We start from the raw sequence: 13,893 nt of genomic DNA on the forward strand, positions 1-13,893 counted from the left end.
TAATACAAGCCTGGAGTGGCAAGTATTAATTTTTAGAGTCCTTGCGGGCCCCCACCTTCTGCACTTGAAGTGCCAGAGTGGGGAATCAGCTCTGACATGGTGGCAGAGCGGTGGGATCATTTTGAACCAGAAGCACAGACCTCAAGATTTTAGAAGGACACATTTTTCCTTTTGGCAGCCTGCAAAGCCGGGGAGTTGGTTTCTCTCCCCCCCCCACTTTCTTTCTTTTCTTTGCTGCCTGAGGGGGAACAGGCACGCAAAGGGTTCAGCCTGCAAAGCCAGGGAGTCCAACAAGTAGGGTTTTTTCGTTTCTTTTCAAGCTATGTGGCAATGAAATAGCTAGGCTAGAGTAGGGCAGCCCTGTGCATGAGGTTGCGGTCAGGCACCAAAACCCTAGAGCAACCAGTCTTCCCAAAGCAGCACGCCACGGAGAAGACAGACCCAGATCAAGTCCAGACATCCAGCTCCATGACAGAAATTCAGGGAGGGGTTGGGGGACCTGAGATTCCTCCCCAACCCGAGATCCAGGTGCCAGGATGGAAGGATGCCCTTAACCCAGACTGAGTTCTAACTGCAGAAGACAGGAATTTCTTCCTAGAGATGAAGCGCTTGGAAGCGGAGGAGAGAAGAGAGGTGAAGCACTTGCAGGCGGAAATGAAGGTGAAGCGCTTAGAAGCGGAGATAGAGCTGAAACGCTTAGAGCTGGAAAGGGCTAAGCTGGGTCAACCAGTAGTCCTCCTCCAGGTACCGCTCCCCATTCCAAGAAATTCCCCACATACAAGGGAGGCGATGATACAGAGGCCTTCTTAGAAAATTTTGAAAGGGCCTGCTTTGGGTACAACATCCCTACAGAGCAATATACGGTGGCACTGAGGCCACATCTCAGTGGACCCTTAGCAGAGGTGGCAGCTGAAATGCCTAAAAAACACATGAACGAGTATGAGCTTTTTAAACAAAAGGCCAGAATTAGGTGGGGCTAACACCCGAGCATGCCTGTCAGTGGTTCAGAGCCCTAAGGTGGAAACCAGACATGGCAATTTCCCAACCCGCCTACCACATTGTAAAAAATTGGGATGCCTGGATATCAGAAGCAAATGTTAAATCTCGGGAAGATCTGTCTCTCCTAATACAAATGGAACAGTTCTTAGAGGGTGTTCCTGAGGAAATAGGAAGGTACGGCCTAGATGGGAAGCCCAAAAGTTTAATCAAGGCCGGGGAGATCGGAGCCAAATAGGTGGAAGTGGCGGAGAAGAAGAAAGCTATTAGCAGTTGGTGGGGATACGAGAAGGGGCAATCCGAGACGACACTCCACCATTGGGGTCAGCCCAAGGCCCCATCTCACAAGGAGGAGCCCTCCACACAGCAAGGGAGACCTCAGATGCCCTCTCATCCCACTACCCTACTCTCCAACCAACCACCTCACCCCAGCCCACAGTAAGCTGGGCAGTGTTATAAATATAATGAGCTGGGGCATGTGAAGACCAACTGCCCCAAGAGCACCAGCCAAAAGCAACTCATCACCCCGGGATCCCACTGAGAGCCTTCAGGGCCAAATGCCTTGCAAATACCCCCAGACTGAAGGGAAACTGAGTGTGGGCAGGAGGAAGATTACTGTGTGGAGCGACACTGGAGCACAGGTGTCAGCTATCCACCAGTCCTTGGTGGAGCCCAAATTCATCAACCCAGAGGCCCAAGCTGACAGTGCAACCCTTTAAGGCCAACTCTTAACTTGCCTACAGCCAAGTTGCCTGTCCAGTACCAGGGCTGGTCAGGAATATGGACTTTTGCAATCTTTGACGATTATCCCACCCCATGCTGCTGGGAGAAGACTTAGCCAACCAGGTGAGGCTAACAAAAAGGGTGGGGATGGTCACCCGCAGCCAGGCTAAACAGGCTTCCACACCTAACTCCATTCCTGAGCCCCCTACAAGGACCCAGACTGTCTCGCCTGATACCATAAGCCCGGAGACCCAGCCAGAGGTGGTGGAACCAGACCCCAGACCAGAGTCTATGGCAGTAGTTATAGATCCAGTTCCTGGGACCCAGCCAGAACCAGCCCAAGGATCAGAACTGGTGGAGCAGTCAGCACCAGAGCCCAGGTTTGCAACCCCACCAGAGTCAGGGGAGCCAGCACCAAAGGGCGCCACAGAGCCTGCACCTGCAGCAGCAGCTAAACTGACGCAAGCAGCTCAACTGGAGCCTGAAATACAACCTGCACCAGTAGAGAGTGGTTCACAGTCAACGAAGACACACACACACATCCCCATCACCTGCATCGCTTCCAGTGGGACCAAGCCCAAGTCCACAACCCAGCGAGGAACTAATGTCTCCAGCATCAAGGGAGCAGTTCCAGGCAGAGCAGGAAGCAGAATAGAGCCTCAAGGGAGCTTGGATTGTGGCACGGAGTGACCCACTGCCTCTCAGCTCTTCTAATAGGTCCAGGTTTGTTGTAGGAGGAGGACTCTTATACAAAGAGATCCTTTCTGGTGGGCTCAAGGAGGACTGGCATCCCAGAGACAGTTGGTAGTTCCAACTAAGTATAGGGAAAAAGCTCTTGAGCTTAGCCCACGATCACCCTAGTGGCCATGCTGGGGTGAATAGGACCAAAGACTGTTTGGGGAAGTCATTCCACTGGGAGGGAATGGGCAAGGACATTTCTACCTATGTCAGGTCTTGTGAGGTGTGCCAAAGGGTGGGAAAGCCCCAAGACCAGGTCAAGGCCCCTCTCCAGCCACTCCCCATAATTGAGGTTCCATTTCAGTGTGTAGCTGTGAATATTCTGGGTCCTTTCCCTAAGACGACACCCAGAGGAAAGCTATATATACTGACCTTCAGGGATTTTGCCACCCGATAGCCAGAAACAGTAGCTCTAAGCAACACCAGGACTAAAAGCATGAGCCGGGCATTGGCAGACATTTTTGCCAGGGTAGGTTGGCCTCCGACATCCTTAGGGAGTCAGGAACTAACTTCCTGGCAGGGACCATGAAACGTCTTTGGGAAGCTCATGGGGTGAACCACTTGGTTGCCACCCCTTACCACCATCAAACAAATGGTCTAGTGGAGAAGTTTAATGGGACTTTGGGGACCATGATATGAAAATTCATGAATGAGCACTCTAATGATTGGGACCTAGTGTTGCAGCAGTTGCTCTTTGCCTACAGGGCTGTATTACATCCCAGTTTGGGGTTTACACCCTTTGAACTCGGTTTATGGCCACGAAGTTAACAGGTGTGTGACGGGGTGACGACTCACCAGCACGGCGCCTCCTGCTGGCCGTCTCGGGAATTAGCACTTTCCAGCCCAGAGCACCCTCTGCAGGCCGGTGTCTCCCCCCAGATCCTGGTGCCCTTTGCCCAGGGGTTCTGCCTACCACAGCACCCCCTCGCTCTGGGTCTCCCCTCCCAGGGGAACCCCCAACCCTCTAAACCCACCTTGCCTCAATAGCTACTGCCAGTCTCCATATAGCCCCCACACCCTGGGGCCAACTGCAGTCTGTAAACTGCTCATCATTCGCAAGGGAGCTAGGATCGGCTGCCTTTGCCGATCTCTGGGCTGCCCCCCTGCAGCCCCACTACCTTTTTGGCCTTTTAGCAAGGCCTGCAGCCTGGGGTTTTACCAGGCTAGAGCTCCCTAGCTCCCTCTGCCCTTCCCCAGCACTGCTCCACCTCAGGTACCCTTCTCAACTCCCAGGCAGCCCAGTCCTTCTCTCTCAGAAGCTAGAAAGAGTCTGTGTTTGAGCTCCTGGCTCACAGCCCTTTTATAGGGCCAGCTGTGGCCTGATTGGGGCATGGCCCCAGATGTGGCTCCTCCCCCAATCAGCCTAGCCTTTCCCTGCTGCAGCCCTCTCCAGGGTTGCCTTTTAACCCCTTTTCTGTGGGAGTGGGTTCAGCTGCCCCACTACAGGGCCATTATAGTTGGTGAAACAGCAATGGGAGGGAGTTACATCTTCTCTAGGAACTAACATTTTGGACTTTGTAACCAATTTGCAAAATACCCTCAAAGACTCTCTAGCCCTTGCTCGAGAAAATCTACAGGATGCTTAACAAGAGCAAAAGGCCTGGGAACCGCGATAAGCGCCACTGGGACCCGGCACCCCAACCCCCTGCCCCAGCCCTGAGCCCCCTCCTTCACTCCAAACTCCCCATCCTCAACCCAGAGCTCACCCCCCACACACATACTCCAAATCCCTTGGCCCCAGCCCAGAGCCCCACCTGCACCCTAAACCCCTCATCCCCAGCCCCACCCCAGATCCTGCACCCCCAGCCAGCCAGAGTCCTCACCCCTCCGCCTCCCACACCATAACTCCCTGCCCCAGCCCGGAGCCCTCTCCCACATCCCAAACCCTTCATCCCTGGCCCCACCCCAGAGCTCACATCCCAATCCCCTGTCCAACCCGGTGAAAGTGAGTGAGGGTGAGATTTCAAGCAAGGACACTCCACTTGCCACAATAAATATTAAAAATAAATAAGAACATAAGAACAACCAGACTGGGTCAGACTTATGGTCCATCTAGCCCAGTATCCGGTCTTTTGACAGTGGCCAATCCCAGGTGCCCTAGAGGGAATGAACAGAACAAGTAATCATCAAGTGATCCATCCTGTTGCCCATTCCCAGCTTCTGGCAAACAGAGCGTAGGGACACCATCCCTGCCCATCCTGGCTAATAGCCATTGATGGACCTATCCCCCATGAGCTTATCTAGTTCTTTTTTTAACCCTATTATAGTCTTGGCCTTCACAACATCCTCTGGCAAGGAGTTCCACTGGTTGACTGTGCATTGGGTGAAGAAATACTTCCTTTTGTTTTAAACTTGCTGCCTATTAATTTCATTTGGTGACCCCTAGTTCTTGTGTTATGAGAAGGAGTAAATAACACTTCCTTATTTACTTTCTCCACACCAGTCATGATTTTATAGACCTCTAGCATATCCCCCCCTTAGTCGTCTCTTTACCAAGCTGAAAAGTCCCAGGGTTATTAATTTTTCCTCATATGGAAGCTGTTCCATACCCCTAATCATTTTTGTTGCCCTTTTCTGAACCATTTCCAATTCCAATATATCTTTTTTTGAGATGGGGCGACCACATCTGCACACAGTATTCAAGATGTGGGTGTACCATGGATTTATTTAGAGGCATTATGATATTTTCTGTCTTCTTATCTATCCCTTTCCTAATGAGTCCCAAAATTCTGTTTGCTTTTTTAACTGCCGCTGCACATTGAGCAGATGTTTTCAGAGAACTATCCAATGTCTCCAAGATCATAGAATATCATGGCTGGAAGGGACCTCAGGAGGTCATCTAATCCAACCCCCTGCTCAAAGCAGGACCAATCCCCAACTAAATCATCCCAGCCAGGGTTTTGTCAAGCCTGACCTTAAAAACCTCTATGGAAGGAGATTCCACCACCTCCCTACATAACCCATTCCAGTGCTTCACCACCCTCCTAGTGAAATAGTGTTTCTTAATATCCAGCCTAAACCTCCCCCACTGCAACTTGAGGCCATTACTCATTGTTCTGTCATCTGCTACCACTGAGAACAGTCTAGATCCATCTTCTTTGGAACCCCCTTTCAGGTAGTTGAAAGCAGCTATCAAATCCCCCCTCATTCTTCTCTTCTGCAGACTAAATAATCCCAGTTCCCTCAGCCTCTCCTCATCAATCATGTGCTCCAGCCCCCTAATCATTTTTGTTACCCTCCGATGGACTCGTTACAATTTTTCCACATCCTTCTTGTAGTGTGGGGCCCAAAACTGGACACAGTACTCCAGATGAGGCCTCACCAATGCCAAACAGGTGGGAATGATCACATCCCTCAATCTGCTGGCAATGCTCCTACTTATACAGCCCAAAATGCTGTTAGCCTTCTTGGCAACAAGGGCACACTGTTGACTCATATCCAGCTTCTTGTCCACTGTAACCCCTAGGTCCTTTTCTGCAGAACTGCTGCCTAGCCACTCAGTTCCTAGTCTGTAGCAGTGCATGGGATTCTTCCGTTCTAAGTGCAGGACTCTGCACTTGTGCGTGTTGAACCTCATCAGATTTCTTTTTGCCCAATCCTTTAATTTGTCTAGGTCCCTCTGTATGCTATCCCTACCTTCCAGCATATCTACCACTCCTCCCAGTTTAGTGTCATCTGCAAACTTGCTGAGGGTCGTGTTACCACTCAAGATCTCTTTCTTGTGTGGTAAGAGCTAATTTAGACCCCATCATTTTATATGTATAGTTGGGATTATGTTTTCCAATGTGCATTACTTTGCATTTATCAACACTGAATTTCATCTGCCATTATGTTGCCCAGTCACCCAGTTTTGTGAGATCCCTTTGTAGCTCTTCACAGTCTGCCTGGGACTTAACTATCTTGAGTAGTTTTGTATCGTCTGCAAATTTTGTCACCTCACTGGGGAGAGAGCGAGGTGACAGAGGGAAGGGGGATGGAGCAAGCAGGTGTGTGGCCTCAGAGAAGAGGCGGGGAAGGGGTGTTCAGTTTTGTGCAATTAGAAAATTGGCAACCCTAACATCATATGACAGAATAGAATGATTTTCTTATAGTGAGATTAAGAAACTTTAAAATCCTTTCCCAGTCACAAAGAACAAAAGTCAATATCCGTCCCTGCAACTATGTATTTGGATAGCCTATCATATGCTGCACACTGTGACTGAGCAGTGATATTATTTTCCCCTTATCGCATTCCTCCTACAGAATTGGAGCAGCCTAAAGCTGTGAGGTTAGAAGGTTCCTCTGCATATCTGCCTCCAGCAAAGCAAAATACAAGAACAAAAACTCTGTTGCAGAAGCTGCCCCTCCAACAACCACATGACGACAACATGGGAAGAGGCATTGATGGTGATCCTCAGTTCAGCAAAGGGACAAGGATAGAATGTTGGCGTAGGTGAAGCAAGAGGCACAAATAAGGAAAAGCTGCACAGAGAGGGATTAGAGCTGTGAAAGGAAGAAACAGTAAACCAAGCCTCCATTTTTAAGGCAGAGAGGAATAATCAAAACCATCTGTTCAGGGAGATGATGAACACTTTCCATATACCATCACTGCCACCCTTATAGCTGTAGCTTCCTTACATCAAAAGGCCCTCCATGATTACAATTCAGCCCTCTCCCCATTTCTTGCCCACCTCAGTCTAGTGATCTTTCTCAGACAACAGCTTCTTTGCATCCATGCTCCACTTTTAGGACCTGATTCTCTTCTCACTTATTCTGACAGATCAGGATTAATTCCACTGAAGCCCATGGAGTTACACTCACGTAAAACCAGCATAGGTCAGAGAAGAATCGAACCTGCAGTTCCTAGAAACTACCCTGAGCACCACCACACAGGGTTTGTAGGCAGCTCACAAGAGGTCAACCATCAGCTCCCATTATGGACCCTTATTCTAAAAAAATCACAGTCTGCTGGCACACAGTCAGCTGGTACAATTGGCTATGAACTTTCTATGCTGATATATAACTTTAAGAGGTTAATCATGTACTGTTATAGAAAATATGGATTCACTACACTAGCATGTGGACTCTTACTATACTTAAAAAGGAAAATGATCAAAACTGTTACAAATATTTATAAATTGTAATTTGGGATTGGCACTTGACACTGACATGTGACAAGATGAATAGCCACAATCTTTTATTCCCTTTCAGGCCTAAACGGGGGGCGGGGGGGGGGGGGGTTGAGAGAGGAGAGAAGACCACAAAGGGGCTTTCTTGCTTTTATTATGCCCACAGCAACTTTTTCAAAAGTCACCCTCTGGTTCAGGATCCAAATCACGTGGTATGTCAAACTCATGCCTTGATGCCCCAGGCTCTTTATAAATACTGTCACTCCTTTTAACCTTAGCGGCTAGCCAAAAATTAGTAAATTGTTTCAGTTAGGAGGAAAAACTGGTGGTAGTCAGGGATTTTTTTGATGCAGTTTTGTTCATTTACAAAGATGTACAAATATCTGTCTCTCTCTGAACGCAGAAAGAATCAAATAGCAGGAAACAGCGTCTTTTGCTCATGGCTCTTTTCAGCCTGCCCCCCGACGCAAAAACTCTTCTAAGTTTTCTTCCAGGGCCATACACTATGCTTCCAACTGCTCATTCAGGTGTGTGGTTCTGACCTCTCTTTTCTGCCTACACCCAGGCACCCTTATTTAATCAATACTCAGCAAAACCTCTCCTACCACTAAGCCCAAAACTCCCAGGCAGGTTCACAACCCCTTTTGGCTTGTGATTAACTTATCCTTACCCTAATTGAAGGGTACGTTCATATCCAGTCTCAAAGGTTTGTGATTCAGGCAGTCACCATATCTCTCAGTATAACCACGCCCTCTGTTATAATGCCACCCATCAGCCTGATGGTGTTTAAAATGTTGACAGCTTATATGACCCAAACAGAGAGAAAAACAATTTAACAAATGAAAAATTATATTAGGTTAACTATCTACAAGTATGTACAGTGTGTTTCTGTCAGGCTTGTTTCACATCCCCCGCTCAAAAGAATTTTATTCCCACCCAAATCTCTTGGGACTTTTCTCTACCTGGACTTCCTTACAGTATGTTCTTAAGGTGTGTTATTTGTTTCTTTGGAACTGGCTGGCTAGGACAGTCCCCCTCACAACTTTCCCAACCTCAACTTCTACACATACGTTCTCAGTTTCAGGGGGCAGTCATGCTGATATCCTGTCCCCTGGTACCTCTCGCTGGTCCCAATTCCTTTGATTTTGTTCCACAAAGTAGCCAACTGAACTCCCAAAGTCCTATTGAACCTTTCCACCCTCCCATCAGACTGTGGGTCTGTTAGGGTGGTGAGAGTTTTATGGATCCCTAGAAGCTCACAGACCTGTTGAAACACTTTGAATCCAAAGTATCTCCTTTGTTTAACTCACCCAGGGCCCCAAATCTGGTGAAGGATTCATTCACGAGGGCCCCTGCTACTGTCTCAGCCATTTTGTGAAGTTGTCCATAGCTACTAGCAATTATTGATCGCTAGTCTCTGAATCAGGCAAGGGCCCAAAAATGGCAATGGCAATGCTCACTATTGCTGCCCTCACAAGATACTGCTGCAAAGGGGCTCTCCCAGTTTTAGGGGGGCCCTTCTTTGCAATACAAGCATCACATTTCCTGCACCAATTTTCTATATCCTGCCTGCATTTTACCCAATAGAAGTTCTCCCTTAGCTTGGCTAAGGTATTTGCAACCCCAAATGTCCAGCAGTTTTAAGATCATAACTAGTATTCTGTTTTCAGATTTTATTTTTATCAGGTGTTAATTTTCCAAAAATCAACACCAGGATGAAAGAAAGAACGAACTTTCATAATATACACATATTTTACTATAGTATATTGAAACTCTTTTTAAATTTACAAAGGTATCTGTGTCTTTCACAGTTAGTTGTTTTTCCAGAAATTCTGATTTTGTGTATACTCACGTAATTTTCTTCAGGGTATCCTCTCTCATGTTGAGCTTGCTGTCTTGGAGGTAGTCCAACTTAGAAAATAAGTGTTCTGCAGCAATAGATACAGCATGCTTTCTTTGCCACTTGGCTGAAGTTGAGAAGTATGTCTTGATGACTGTTCCAAAAAGCCAACACATCCAGTTTCACATTGTCAGGCTTAGGTATATTTGTAAGTAGTAAATTCCCCTTTCAGATTTGGAATTTCATCTTTAGTGGCAAACGGTTGAAACACTCTGGCATAATAGTAGAAGTCTGCTGCAAAAAATTCACCTTGAGAAAGTGGTGCAACACCTGGATGACATTCCAAACAGCAACAAACACTTTGGTGTTCAGATTACAGGCCACGGTCATCTCCCATTTCTTGGGGAGCATTGTGTTGAAGGTTTTGAACACTTTTTTTGGTTTTTCTCGTGTTCCAGGGTCCGAAGGATTTTCAGATACAGCAGGTTCTCTCGCCGTATGTTTCTCCTTCAGCTTTTGTACTCAATTCAACTGAGATTTTGGTTGTCAGGATCCGGTAAATGTCAGTATTGGCAAACCTGTTGGCAGCAGTCAGAGAAAACTCAAGTGTTTTCTGGGTGTCACACAGTGATTCCAGTTTTCAACAATGAACATTACCTTGGTGAACAAAATCTAGCAGTCATTTTGGTTATTGGCCAGTCTCTTCAGAGTTTCTGCTTTAGAACCAAACAACTCTGGGTGATCTAGAATATGCATTAGCACCACCCACACATCATTTACATGACAGACAGTGAAGGGCAAGCTCATCCACCCATGTAGAACTACTGGGCTAGGTAATCAGCAGTCAGCTCTACACTTCTCTTGCACTGTGTAAAACAAAGCCTTCAGCTTGTTCGCATGCTTGAAAATGGCTCCCAATCCAGTGATGTAAGATTTCATGTCTTTCATTTCTTCTGTAGCAGTAGCTGCTGACAACACAACATTAATTAGATGAGCAAGACAGGTAATATGTAGCAGCTCTGGTTTCTGATGGAGTTTAATCTCCTGTGCAAACTTAGCCATGTAGGAAGCAGAATCTGTTAGTTGTGGCCACATTTTCCCAAGTTAGATGGTACATATCAAACATGTCAGTTATTGCTGCATTGACAAAATGGCTATCAGCAGAGGGGGGATGAACGTCACATCAACACAAAACAATGCAGGTTTATTTGCTTTGAAATAAAATAAAAAAAAATAAAAAAAAAAAAGGCCAAGAGTCAGACAGTCCAAAGCATCAGGAGACTAGTCAAAAAAAAAAAAAATCAAACTAGATGCCACAGTTCTATCAATTCGTTCCATCAGTTTAGATACTAAAACATCATCGTTTTCTTTCAGATACTTACGAGTGAGGTTGTCTGCATTAGGAAGGGTTTTTGCTGCTGGACAGTATTGCCACACAAGGTTGTCAATAGGTCCCTCTACAATTAACAGCGATTGTCCAGTGAAACAAAGAGCAAGCACAAATTCATTTAAACAATCGTGTTGTGTCCTCTCTTTCATTAAAGTCTTAGTGAAAGCTCCTGATATTAACTGTTTATCCCAAAGCTCACTTTCTTCTTTACATTTCTTGTATCCTTTGCGCAGTGGTTTCTCCCACCTCCTATATAATATTTCAACTTTAAACCTCTTTGATGTGTAGCAAAATCAGAGCTGGGTCACTGTGACATACAGGCTCATTTGGGGTTCACTACTCTGTCTCAGCAATTCTTGTCAGGCCTGACATACTCACTACACCTCACACACTGGTGTCATGATATTTATCTAAAAGGTGACAGGTAGTATATCATTTGAAAGCTAACCCCACACTTGTCATCAATGTCACTGAAATGTTTAATAACTCTGTAGATGAAATTATAGATTCTCTCAGATATTATGTCCTGGAGACTGTAAACTGACAAAAGGTGACAAAAATAGGTTTCTTCTATATAAAGGTGAAAAAATATGGTGGCAGATGCCCTGTTCAGTTAAGACAGTTCTGACCTGCTGCCTCCAGTTCAGTCATTGGCTAATTTTCCTGCAGCTTTGTAAGGGGGAAGATGCGACCCTAAGAGAAACCTAGAGCCAGAGGTTCATTGGTATCAGGTAATGAGTTTTAGCTGGCTTGACCAATTCACTGTACCTTAATTCAGTGTGGTTATATAATCTGTATCTAAAACGTGTCATGTAATAGGTCACTGGAAAACTAATAACTCACTGATCATTAATATTCTTGCATTATGTATATATGTGGTATGTATTAAGCGTTTGGGTTTTTTATGGGAATGACGACTAAAATGTGTTTAAACCACTCAGGTCAGGGGGAGTTGGTAGACAGGTCTGCCCTAGACAAAGGAATGAGAATTTCCTCTTCTGACCAACCCAGTCATCAGGCAGAGACAATGAAGGACCATTTACCATAAGGTAAACAAATCAAATCAAATTAATCTAACAAGTGGGGGAAGAGACAGCATGGGATCCACATCCCAGCAGGATAGAGAAGCTTGGTCTGGGTTTTGCTTTTCAAAAAATACATTTCAAAGGTTTACTGGTCTATAAAATGCAGGCGGGGGGGGGGGGGGGAGAGAGAGAACTGAACCTCAAGTGATAATCAGCTGATTTATAATACACTAATATAGTATACAAAGTATTGGAATGAGGCTTTATGAAAGCCTATGGCACACTAGTGATTAATAGCATCGTAAAATGGATGTATTAACTCTATTGGGAATCATGAATATTCATTAATTTTAGATGTTACAGTCTGTGTCCAAACAGAGAGAGACAGATTTCTCCCAGACAGCAGGGAACATTACAGGGAACATTTTTAAAACCTTTTTATAGTCTTGGCCTTCACAACATCCTCTGGCAAGGAGTTCCACTGGTTGACTGTGCATTGTGTGAAGAAATACTTCCTTTTGTTTTAAACTTGCTGCCTATTAATTTCATTTGCTGACCCCTAGTTCTTGTGTTATGTGAAGGAGTAAATAACACATCCTTAGTTACTTTCTCCACACCAGTCATGATTTTATAGATCTCAATCATATCTCTCCTTAGACGTCTCTTTTCCAAGCTGAAAAGTCCCAGTCTAATTAATCTCTCCTCGGATAGAAGCTGTTTCATACCCCAGTCATTATTGTTGCTCTTTTCTGAACCTTTTCCAATTCCAATATATCTTTTTTGAGATAGGATGACCACATCTGCACACAGTATTCAAGATGTGGTCATACTATGGATTTATATAGGGGCAATATATTTTCTGTCGTATTAGCTATCCCTTTCTTAATGATTCCCAACATTCTGTTAGCAAAGACAGAAAGCCATTTAAGCATCCATCACTAGACAAACTTAACAGGCCAGAGCTCTTGCAAGCTGAGAAAGATGGGTACTTCAACCCCCCCCCCCCCCTTGGTTGAAGTCTCTGGAAACTGAATGTAGGTGAGAAATCTGCTCAGGCAAAGATCTTCCACCTAGGGAAGGGAAGCCAGCAGCTTGTACTGCTGTGGAAGGTCCTGACTGAGGGGGGGGAAAAGCCATCTTGAACAAGGTTTGCACCTCGCTAGATTAAGTTTTAGATTTTAAGATGCAAATAAAAGTGAAAACATGCTTTTAACCATCTCCACTTTTATATATTTTACTTGGCATCACTTAACCTATGTCCTATTGTTAATAAATGTGTTTTATTGTTATTATAAACCAACTCAGTACTGTGTTTGTAGGGAAGGACATATTTACACCAGTTATTTAATAAGCTGCAACATGCTTTTGTCGCTTTAAACAAGCAATGAAACTTATTATTTCTCTGAGTAGTCCAAGTGAGGAGTGGATGCTTCTAGTCCCAAATTTCCCCAAGCTGTGTGCCCTGGAGTGTGTGGGGGTCATTTTGCTAGTTGTAACCAAGGCTGGTGGAAGCCAAAGTGGGGCAGTGGGGTTGTAGACAGGCTACTGAAGTCGGAGCTGCTAAACCAGGGCTGTCTAGCACCCAGACACTTAGGATGTGACCTACATGCTTGAAGGCTAGTTGTGAGCATCCCAGGCAGCAGGGTATTTCAGGTATGCAGGGTTACAGGTCAGATGGTGATACAACCCTTCCTTGGTCTGGCTTGCATGCAAGAATGCTGTGACAGGTCACCCAAGTTGGCTGCTCGTAATCCCCCTTTCAGTCACTTCCAGCCATCAATTTGAGCTACAATGTCTAATTGAGCTAAATAAGCCTCCCAGGAGTTCTTCCCTCAGAGATGGCTCTTGCCTTATTGGAGCTGACACAGCCCAATCTCTCCCCTCTGGGCCTCTGTGGGTTACAAATAGGGTAAAAAGCTATTGTAAGTGTCAAGTCTTGAGCCAGCCAGAGGAGTTGAATAAGTCCTCATCCAGATGGCTGCCTTCCCCTGTAGTCTGTGATCCTTTGATTTCCTTCAGGATCTAAATTTTCAGCTCCTTAAGTCCTTGCTTCAACTCTTCTCAGTTAGCAGG

The sequence above is a fragment of the Emys orbicularis genome, chromosome 3 (assembly GCF_028017835.1).
Source record: "Emys orbicularis isolate rEmyOrb1 chromosome 3, rEmyOrb1.hap1, whole genome shotgun sequence".
NCBI classification, from domain to species: Eukaryota; Metazoa; Chordata; order Testudines; family Emydidae; genus Emys; species Emys orbicularis.